Here is a 10949-nt window from a genome sequence, read left to right on the forward strand (position 1 = left end):
GGAGAATGCGCAAACTCCCACAGACACCGGCCCAAAGCCATGTGTCTGCAGAGCAATCAGCTATAGTCACTGAGCTGTCGTCTTGCCCAGTATCTTGTCCAGTTTAGGAACACACTAATGACACAAAGCACTAGGCCAATCTCGAACAACCAAGAGCAGCCCCAGTACGACCCATCGTCTGTATGCCCCTCGTAGGAGACGAGGTGGACTGATTAACAACCTGTGAATGAAAAGAGAGAAAAAAAGCATACTATACCCGTTACATTACCAGGGACGCCCCAATGCTAATGACCCTTATTTAAAACGATCTCCTATATGCTCGGGCCCCTAACCCTATAAATTAGCGCAGAGAGGATACCCGATCCTCTACACTGGTAGAGAATCCCACCCTTCCACCTCCTCTAACCTAATTATAAGTGTGTGGGAAGTTTTTTTTTTGTTTTTTTTTATATTTTTATTTTTCTGCTGGTAATTGTTTCAGGGATGGCAGTTCAGGCAGTTAGCTGCATCTCCTGTGGGATGTATGTGGTGAGGGACTCCAGTAGTGTTTCAGGTGATTTTACTTGTAGGAAGTGTGTTAGATTGCAGCTTCTGGAGGAGCGTGTAAAGGAGCTGGAGGTGGAATTAGAGGAACTCCGCATAATCCGAGAGGCAGAGGAGGGCATCGATAGGAGTTATAAGAAGATAGTCACTCCTAGAAATGGGTCTTGGGTCACTGCCAGGAAGAGGGGAAAGAAGCAATTGGGGGGACAATCCCCTGGGGCTGTTCCCCTCCAAAATAGGTTTTCGGTCCTGGAGGCTACAGTTGAGGAGGAATCAACTGGGGATAACCGAAGGGAGCAGGTCTCTGGGGGTGAGCCTAGTGTGAAAGCTCAGGTGGTTAGGGGGTGTAAAAGATTGGGCCTCGTGATTGGGGACTCTACAGTTAAGGGGACGGATAGGAGAGTAGGAAGTAATGGTGGGGACTCGGGGCTGGTGTGTTGCCTCCCAGGGGCTGGGGTGCGGGATGTATCGGAAAGGGTATTCAGGACTCTTAGGGGAGAGGGAGATCAACCCCAAGTTATAGTTCATGTGGGGACACATGACATAGGGACGTTAAGGGAAGGGGATATTAAGCAGAGATTTATGGAGTTGGGGTGGAAACTAAAGGCCAAGTCTGATAGAGTGGTTGTCTCCGGACTCTTGCCTGTGCCACTGGATAGTTTAGAGAGGAATAGAGAGAGGGATAGTTTGAACTCGTGGCTGAGGGGATGGTGCAGGAGGGAGGTGTTCAGGTACTTGAGCAATTGGGGCTCGTTCTGGGGAATGTGGGACCTCTATAAGAGTGATGGTCTACACCTGAACCAGAGGGGAACCAATATACTGGGGGGTAAATTTGCTAAGGCTATGCGGGGAGGTTTAAACTGATTCGGAGGGGGGGTGGGATCCTGAGTAGAGGGGGTGAAAGTGAGGGGGGCATAGATGGGGACTGCAATGCGCGGCATCGTGGGGGTGGGGCGGTGCAGGGTTTGAAATGCGTATACTTTAATGCGAGGAGTATTCGCAATAAAGTGGATGAACTTGCAGCGTGGATCAGTACCTGGGACTTTGATGTTGTGGCCATATCAGAGGCATGGATAGAGCAGGGTCAGGAATGGTTGTTGCAAGTCCCGGGGTTCAAATGCTTTAGTCGGAGTAGAGAAGGAGGTAGAAGGGGGGGAGGGGTAGCATTATTGGTCAAGGACTGTATCACAGTGTCAGAGAGGAAGTTTGATGAGGACTTGTCTGTTGAGGTAAGTATGGGCGGAGATTAGAAATAGGAGAGGAGAGGTCACCCTGTTGGGAGTCTTTTATAGACCTCCTAAAAGTTCTAGAGAGGTTGAGGAAAGGATTGCGGAGACGATCCTGGTTAGGAGTGAAAGTAATAGGGGTATTGTTATGGGGGACTTTACCTTTACTACTATTGATTGGAATTGCTATAGCTCTAGCTCGTTAGAGGGGTCAGTTTTTGTACAAAGCGTGCAGGAGGGTTTTCTGAGTCAGTATGTAGATAGGCCAACTAGAGGTGAGGCTATATTGGATTTGGTGCTGGGAAATGAGCCAGACCAGGTGCCAGACTTGGAAGTTGGTGTGCATTTTGGTGATAGTGACCACAATTCGGTTACGTTCACCTTAGTGATGGAAAGGGATAGGCATGAACCTCGGGCCAGTAGTTTTAGCTGGGGGAAGGGTAATTATGAGGCCATTAGGAGAGAATTAGGAAGCATAGGTTGGACTGGGAGATTACAGGGACTGGGAACGTCCGAAATGTGGAGTTTTTTCAAGGAGCAGCTTCTGCGAGTCTGTGATAGGCATGTCCCTGTCAGGCAAGGAGGAATAGGTAGGGCTAGGGAACTGTGGTGCACTAAAAAAGTTGATTTTTTGGTTAAAAAGAAAAAGGAGGCTTATGTTGGGATGAGACTTGAGGGCTCGGGTAGTGCACTAGAAAACTTTAGATTGGCTAGGAGGGAGTTGAAGAGTGAATTAAGAAGGGCTAAAAGAGGACATGAGAAGACTTTGGCTGATAGGATTAAGGAGAATCCTAAGGCGTTCTATAGGTATGTCAAGAACAGAAGGTTGGTTAGGGCAAGATTAGGGCCAGTTATAGACGGCAGAGGGAAGTTATGTGTGGAACCGGAAGAGATTGGAGAGGCATTGAACCAATATTTCTCTTCGGTGTTCACGCAGGGGGACATGAATATAGCTGAGGAGGACACTGGGTTGCAGGGGAGTAGAATAGACAGTATTACAGTTGATAAGGAGGATGTGCTGGATATTCTTGAGGGTTTGAAAATAGATAAGTCCCCTGGTCCGGATGGGATTTACCCCAGGATTCTCTGGGAGGCAAGAGAAGTGATTGCAGAGCCTCTGGCTCTGATCTTCAGGTCGTCGTTGGCCTCTGGTATAGTACCGGAAGATTGGAGGTTAGCGAATGTTGTCCCATTGTTTAAGAAGGGGAACAGAGACTTCCCCGGGAATTATAGACCGGTGAGTCTCACTTCTGTTGTGGGCAAGGTTTTAGAAAGAATTATTAGGGACAGGATTTATAGTTATTTGGAGAGTAATGAATTGATTGGAGATAGTCAGCATGGTTTTGTAGCGGGTAGGTCGTGCCTTACTAACCTTATTGAGTTTTTTGAGAAGGTGACCAAAGAGGTGGATGGGGGCAAGGCAGTTGACGTAGTATATATGGATTTTAGTAAGGCGTTTGATAAGGTTCACCACGGTAGGCTTCTGCAGAAAATGCAGATGTATGGGATTGAGGGTAATCTAGGAAATTGGATCAGTAATTGGCTGGCGGATAGGAGACAGAGGGTGGTGGTTGATGGTAAATATTCGTCATGGAGTTCGGTTACGAGTGGTGTGCCTCAGGGATCTGTTTTGGGGCCACTGCTGATTGTAATTTTTATTAATGATCTGGATGAGGGTTTTGTTGGGTGGATTAGTAAATTTGCTGATGACACCAAAGTTGGAGGTGTGGTAGATTGTGAGGAAGGGTGTCATAGTTTGCAGGAAGACTTGGACAGGTTGCAGAGCTGGGCCGAGAGGTGGCGGATGGAGTTTAATGCGGAGAAGTGTGAGGTAATTCACTTTGGTAGGAATAACAGATGTGTTGAGTATAGGGCTAACGGGAGGACTTTGAATAGTGTGGATGAACAGAGGGATCTAGGGGTATATGTACATAGATCCCTGAAAGTTGGGAATCAAGTAGATAGGGTTGTTAAGAAGGCATACGGTGTCTTGGCGTTTATTGGTAGGGGGATTGAATTTAGGAGTCGCAGCGTCATGTTGCAACTGTACACAATTCTGGTGCGGCCGCACTTGGAGTACTGTGTGCAGTTCTGGTCCCCACATTACAGGAAGGATGTGGAGGCTTTGGAGAGGGTGCAGAGGAGGTTTACCAGGATGTTGCCTGGTATGGAGGGGAGGTCCTATGAGAAGAGACTGAGGGATTTGGGGTTGTTTTCACTGGAAAGAAGGCGGCTAAGAGGGGATCTTATTGAAACATATAAGATGATTAGAGGTTTAGATAGGGTGGATAGTGATAGCCTTTTTCCTCGGATGGAGAAAGCTAGCACGAGGGGGCATGGCTTTAAATTAAGGGGGGGAAGTTATAGGACGGATGTCAGGGGTAGGTTCTTTACCCAGAGGGTGGTGAGGGATTGGAATGCCCTGCCTGCTGCGGTTGTAAATGCGCCTAGTTTGGGGGCGTTTAAGAGATCCGTGGATAGGTTTATGGACGAAAAGGGATTGGTTTAGGTTAGTGTGTCATTGTTTTTTAACTGGTCGGCGCAACATCGTGGGCCGAAGGGCCTGTTCTGCGCTGTAGTGTTCTATGTTCTATGTTCTATATGCACCCATCTCCAACTCAGTCATGTGCCTGTCTAAGTTACTCTTAAAGGTCTCTAGCGTGTTTGCCTCCACCACCTTACTTGGCAGAGCATTCCATACCCCCACTACCCTCTGTGAAAAACCTCCCTCTAATATCTGTGTTGTACCTCTCCCCACTCACCTAAAGTCCATGGCCCCTTGTCCTATGTGTCTCTATCATAGGAAATAGCTTAGCTCTGTTTACTCTATCTATAGCCTTCATAATCTTATATAAATCTAGTAGATCCCCCCCTCAGTCAGCGTCTTTCAAGGGAAAAGAGCCCCAATTTCTTCAATCTTTCCTCATACCCCAGTCCTTTCATACCAGGCAACATCCTGGTAAACCTCCTCTGCACTCTCTCCAGAGTCTCCACGTCCTTCCAGTAGAAAGGCGACCAGAACTGGACGCAGTACTCCAAATGCGGCCTAACCAACGTTCTGTACAACTGCAACATTACACTCCAGCTCTTATATTCTATACCCCTTCCTATAAAGGCTAACATACCACAGGTTTCTTCACCACGCTCTTCACTTGCACTGCCACCTTCAAAGACTTATGCACTTGCACCCTCAGGTCTTGCTGCGATTCTATACTCCTTACGGAGTAAGGAGTATCTATACTCCTTTACCATATAACTCCCCCCTACATTATTCTGGCCAAAATGCATCATCTCACATTTATCCGGATTAAACTCCATTTGCCACGTATCTGCCCAATCAACCAGCCTATCAATATCCTGCTGTATTGCTAGACACTGCTCCTCACTGCCTGCCAATCCAGCCATCTTGGTGTCATCAAGAAATTTGCTGATCACACCACCTACTCCCTCTTCCAAATCATTTATATACACTACAAAGAGAAGAGGTCCCAGTCCTGAGCCCTGCGGCACACCACTAGTGACAGACCTCCAGCTAGAAAAAAGACCCCTCCACTACTACTGACTCCTCTTTGCAAACCAGTTCTCTACCCATCTCGATATCTGACCACATATCCCATGAGCTTTAATCTTCTGTACCAACCTACCATGAGGGACTTTGTCAAACGCCTTACTGAAATCCATATAGACGACATCAATGGCTCGTCCTTCATCGACCGTTTTTGTCACCTCCTCAAAGAATGCGACCAGATTCGTAAGGCAAGACTTCCCCTTTATAAAGCCATGCTGCGTATCCTGAATCAGATTGCAACGCTCCAAGTGCGCATACATCCTATCCCTAAGAATCCTCTCCATCAACTTACATACCACTGACGTTAAGCTCACTGGCCTATAGTTACCCAGGCTATCCCTCCTACCCTTTTTAAACAGAGCCACGTTCACTATCCTCCAGTCCTCTGGGACCTCACCTGTGTCCAAAGAAGAGACAAAGATTTGCGCAGAGGCCCAGCAATCTCATCCCTCGCCTCTCTAAGCAGCCTAGGATAAATGCAATCGGGCCCTGGAGATTTATGAGTTTTAATGTCATCTAAAAACCCTAACACTTCTTCCCTCGTAATCGATAGATCTTTCAATTGGTCTACCGCTCCTCGATGACCGTACTAGACATCAAGCCCCTCTCCTTCGTGAATACTGACGCAAAGTATTCATTCAGGATCTCCCCCATTCCCTCTGCCTCTAAGTACAATTCCCCACGTCTGTCCCTGAGAGGACTGATTTTACCCCTAGCCACCCTTTTGTACTTAAGACAGGAGTAAAACGCCTTGGGATTCTCCTTAACCCGACCTGCCAAAGCCATCTCATGCCCCATCTTTGCTCTCCTAACTCCCCGTTTGAGATCCCTCCTACTCTGTATTCCTTCAACGCTCTCTCCGCTCCCAGCTGCTTAGACCTGACATCCACCTCTCATTTCTTCCTAACCAGGTCTTCTATATCTCTAGTAATCCACGGTTCCCTAATCCTACCTTTCCCATCCTTTCTCCTAACTGCCACATGCCTTTCCTGCACCCTTTGCAGTTTTACCTTGAAAGACTCCCACACGCCTAACGTGGTCTTGCCTTCCAACAGCCTATCCCAGTCTGTATCCCTAAGATCCTGCCTAATCAGGCTGTATCTAGCCTTCCCCCAATTTAGCACCCTCCCTTAGGATAGCTCTCATCTTTTTCCATTCGTATCCTAAAGTAGATGGAGTTGTGGTCACTATTAGCCACATGTTCGCCTGCCGCAACCTCAACCACCTGACCCGGCTCATTTCCCAGAACTAAATCCAGTATCGCCCCCTCTCTAGTCGGGCTATCCACATACTGTTGCAAGGATCCTTCCAATACACATCTTACGAATTCCTCCCCATCAGACACCCCCAGCTCTCGGCACCTTCCAATCCACCCCAGTGAGATTAAAATTTCCACTACAACAACCCTATTCTTCTTACACTTATCCAAAATGTCCCTACATATACCCTCTTCCACTGCCCGTGGGCTATCGGGCGGCCTATAGTAGACTCCTAGCATAGTAATGGCCCCCTTCCTATTCCTCAACTCCACCCACAGAGACTCAATTCCTAACCCCTCCATGTTATCCTCCCTCTGCACCGCTGTCATCCACTCCCTAAGTAAGAGCACCACTCCCCCTCCTCTTTTCAATCCTCCCCTATCACACCTAAAACACTTATACCCTGGAACATTTAGCTGCCAGTCCTGCCCCTCCTTTAACCACGTCTGTCACTGCCACCACATCTAAATTCCTAGCAAACATCAAGGCCCTAAGTTCATCCGACTTTCCCATCGCACTCCTCGCATTAAAACAGATGCACCTAAGACCCTCACGCCCCCTCTGACCCTCCTTCTCCTGGGGGGGATTTTCCTATCAACTAGACTTACCCTGACCTCCAACTCACTCCTAGTGCCTGAGCTGTCTCTCTCCTCCCCACCCCACCCCCCACCCTCCATACTAGTTTAAACCGTGCCAAAACTCTCCAGGAAAACTCCCAGCTAAATTGTGTCCCCTTTCCATTTAAGTGTTCCGTATCCCTCTTATACAAGTGCCCTTTCTTTGCAAAGACTTCCCAATGGTCAACAAAACTAAAACCCTCTGTCCTGCACCAATCCCTCAGCCATGCATTCAGCTGCAGGATCTCATTATTCTTATCCCTGTTATTGCTGGGCACTGGCAGCAGCCCAGAGATCACCACCCTGGAGGCCCTACACTTCAGCCTGGTTCCCAACTCCCTGAAGTGCATGCGTATTTCCCCCCCTACTTTTCCTTCCTATGTCCTTCTCTCCTACATGTACAATTACATCCACCTGGGTCCCTTGGCCCTTCAAGATTCCCTCGACCCTCCGACACATCCTGTACCCCAGCTCCAGGGAGGCAGACCACCATCCTGGAGTCCCACTTTTGCCCACAGATCCACTTATCAATTCCTCTAACCCTCCCATCCCCTACCACTATCTCACATCCAGCCCCCTTCCTTCCCTCTGAGGCATTTTCCTCTGCCCTTCGTGCCCTTTCCACCTGAGTTGGTGCCTTACCCCTGCTATCTTGAGAGACTACCCCTGGGGTAGCCTTTGGAATATTACTCCTCTTCTTTTTCCCCTTCCTAAAAGTAACCTACCCATCACCCCTCCTTGACTCTGGGATCCCCTCTTGAACCAGTTTCCTATTCATTAGTGCCTCACTCTCCCTCACTAAAAATAAATCCTACAGCCTCAACTCCAGTTGCCTAACCCAGGTCCTCAAACGCTGCAACTCCAGACATTTGGTGCAGATGTGGACTCTCCAGAGATGCTATGTCTCCAGGAACTCCCACATATTGCACCTTACACGTCTCCCCATGGTCCCTGCCATTTATTTGACTACCCTCAGACCTATGGACACACTTTGAAAAATTTGACCAGTAACTCACCTTGCCTAACCCTGCCTCGCCTAAAGCCCTGTGAGCCAAAAGCCCTTGCAAAACTCACTCAGCACCCACCTCACTCTGCTGCCCACTATCTACTGTGGCTTTGTTTTGATACTCCCTCACTCCCTTCCCAACAGCCCTTGCGCCTAGGACCCTCGATGGAAAGCACAAAGGGAAAAAAAACCAACAACCCAGCAATGCAATTTTAAAAAAACATAGTACACTCGCAGTTTACACTCACCAGCCACCAGTACACTGCTCCAGAGAACAATGAGGTCTTTGACAAGTTCCCTCATGGCAGATCGGTTCCGAATGTGAAGTAGAACGGGATCAGTGGTGAGCTGGCAAAATGGGTACAGAACTGGCTCAGTGATAGAAATGATGTGGAGATGTTGGCGTTGGACTGGGGTAAAAACAGTAAGAAGTCACACAACAGCAGCTTAAAGTCCTACAGGTTTATTTGCAGCAATCACCACTAGCTTTCAGAACAGGCTGTTTCTTCGTCATGTGGGTGGGAGTTCTGATCATAAACAGGGCACAATGACATAAACTCAATTTGCATGAATACTGCTTAGAATGTGAACCTTTATAACGAATCAAGTCTGAAAGGTACAGACAATGTGAGTGGAGAGAGCATTAGCACAGGTTAAAAAGATGTGTATTGTTTCCAGACAGGAAAGTTAGTGAGATTTTGCAAGTCCAGGCAAGTTGTGGGGGTTACAAATAGTGTGACATGAACCTAAGATCCCGGTTGAGGCCGTCCTCATGTCTGCAGAACTTGGCTAAGGAACTTGATGAAGGAACAGCCTGTTCCGAAAGCTAGTGACATTTGCTGCAAATAAACCTGTTGGACTTTAAGTCAGTAATAGAAGGCAGAGGGTATCAGTGGAACGGTGCATTTCTGCTTGGAAGGCTATGACCAGTGACATTCCTCAGGGATCAGTGCTGGGACCTTTTCCGTTTGTAATATATGTAAATGATTTGGAGGAAAATGTAATTGGTTTGATTAGTAAGTTTGTAGGTGACAGAAAGGTTGGTTGAATTGCAGATGGAGATACGGACCATCAAAGGAGACAGCCAGATATCGATCAGTTGGAGACTTGAACAGAGAGATGGCAAATGGAGTTTAATCCGGACAAATAAGAACATAAGAAAATAAGAACATAAGAAATAGGAGCAGGAGTAGGCCATCTAGCCCTTCGAGCCTGCCCCACCATTCAATAAGATCATGGCTGATCTGTCGTGGCTCAGTTCCACATTCCCGCCCTCTCCCCAGAACCATTAATCCCCTTGCCTATCAAAAACCTATCAACCCGCGCCTTAAAAATATTGAGCGAGGCAGCCTCCACCACTTCAACGGGCAGAGAATTCCAGAGATTCACCACCCTTTGAGTGTAGAAGTTCGTCCTCAACCCCATTCTAAACCGCCCCCCCCTTTATCCTGAGGCTGTGCCCTCGAGTCCTAGTGTCCTTTCTGAGCGGGAAGAGTCTCTCCACCTCTATCCTATCCATCCCATTCAACATCTATACGTCTCAATGAGGTCTCCCCTCATTCTTCTAAACTCTAACGAGTACAAGCCTAGTTTATTCAGCCTCTCTTCATAGTTCAACCCCCTCAACTCCGGAATCAGCCTCGTAAACCTCCTCTGCACTCCCTCCAAGGCCAAAATATCCTTGCGTAAGTGCGGCGACCAAAACTGCACACAGCACTCCAGCTGCGGCCTCACCAGTGCCCCATACAGCTGTAGCAAGACCTCCCTACTTTTAGATTCAATCCCCCTCGCTATGAAGGCCAGCATCCCATTAGCCTTCCTGACCACCTGCTGCACCTGCAGGCTGGCTTTTTGCGACTCATTCACAAGGACCCCGAGGTCCGTCTGCACCGTCGCATGCTGCAGTTTTTCGCCACGAAAATAATCGTCCTTCCTAGCATTATTCCTACCAAAGTGGACAACCTCACATTTGCCAACATTAAATTCCATTTGCCAGTTCCTGGTCCATTCTCCCAGCCTATCTAGATCCTTCTGCAGACTCTCCACACCCTCCGCACAATTTGACGTTCCACCAATCTTGGTGTCATCAGGAAATTTCGACACCATACATGCGGTTCCCTCCTCCAGATCATCTATATAAATGGTAAATAGCTGAGGCCCCAGCACCGACCCCTGGGGCACTCCACTAGTCACCAATGTGAGTTAATGAATTTTGGAAGGTCTTTTTTTTGTTTTTATCCCAATTCAATCCAATGAAGCCCAATTTAAAGTCTCAGCAAGTTGAGACATTCCCAATCCAAGCTGACAAGACAGGGCTCTCACCTCCTGGGCTTGATCTACATGATCCAAGCAGATTGGAGAAGACATAACACCTCCTCCAAGGCTTGATCTCATTAGCATCTTAGCCAAAAGGCCAAGATGCCGCTTTTAAAAATTGCTTCAAACAAGCTGAAATGTAAACTAATGAATTCAATCAAGCGCAGCACGTCGATACTACACTTGATCTTAGCCAAAAGGCCGAGAATTTTGGAAGGTCTAATAATTTGGAAAATATAGTATAAATGACAAAATCCTTACGATAATTGAAAGGCAGAAGGATCTGGGTGTACAGCTGCACACGTCACTGAGAGTGGCATGCAGGTGGACAAGGTGAATAATATAGCATGTGGCATACTTGCCTTCATCGGCCGGGGCATTGGATTAAAAAAAAGGCAAGAAATGTTGCAGCTT

At 47.7% G+C, this 10949-nt stretch overlaps 1 non-coding gene across 1 annotated transcript; it reads right to left on the minus strand.

Annotated features, from left to right (window-relative positions):
• Nucleotides 1-10550: 10550 nt before the first annotated feature.
• LOC145335655 (U2 spliceosomal RNA) lies at nt 10551-10748 on the minus strand. The gene has a single exon (XR_013885288.1). It is a non-coding gene; the product is annotated as a U2 spliceosomal RNA (small nuclear RNA).
• Nucleotides 10749-10949: the final 201 nt, after the last annotated feature.

The sequence above is a fragment of the Carcharhinus amblyrhynchos genome, unplaced genomic scaffold (assembly GCF_965287045.1).
Source record: "Carcharhinus amblyrhynchos unplaced genomic scaffold, sCarAmb.v2.hapA scaffold_39, whole genome shotgun sequence".
Taxonomy (NCBI): domain Eukaryota; kingdom Metazoa; phylum Chordata; class Chondrichthyes; order Carcharhiniformes; family Carcharhinidae; genus Carcharhinus; species Carcharhinus amblyrhynchos.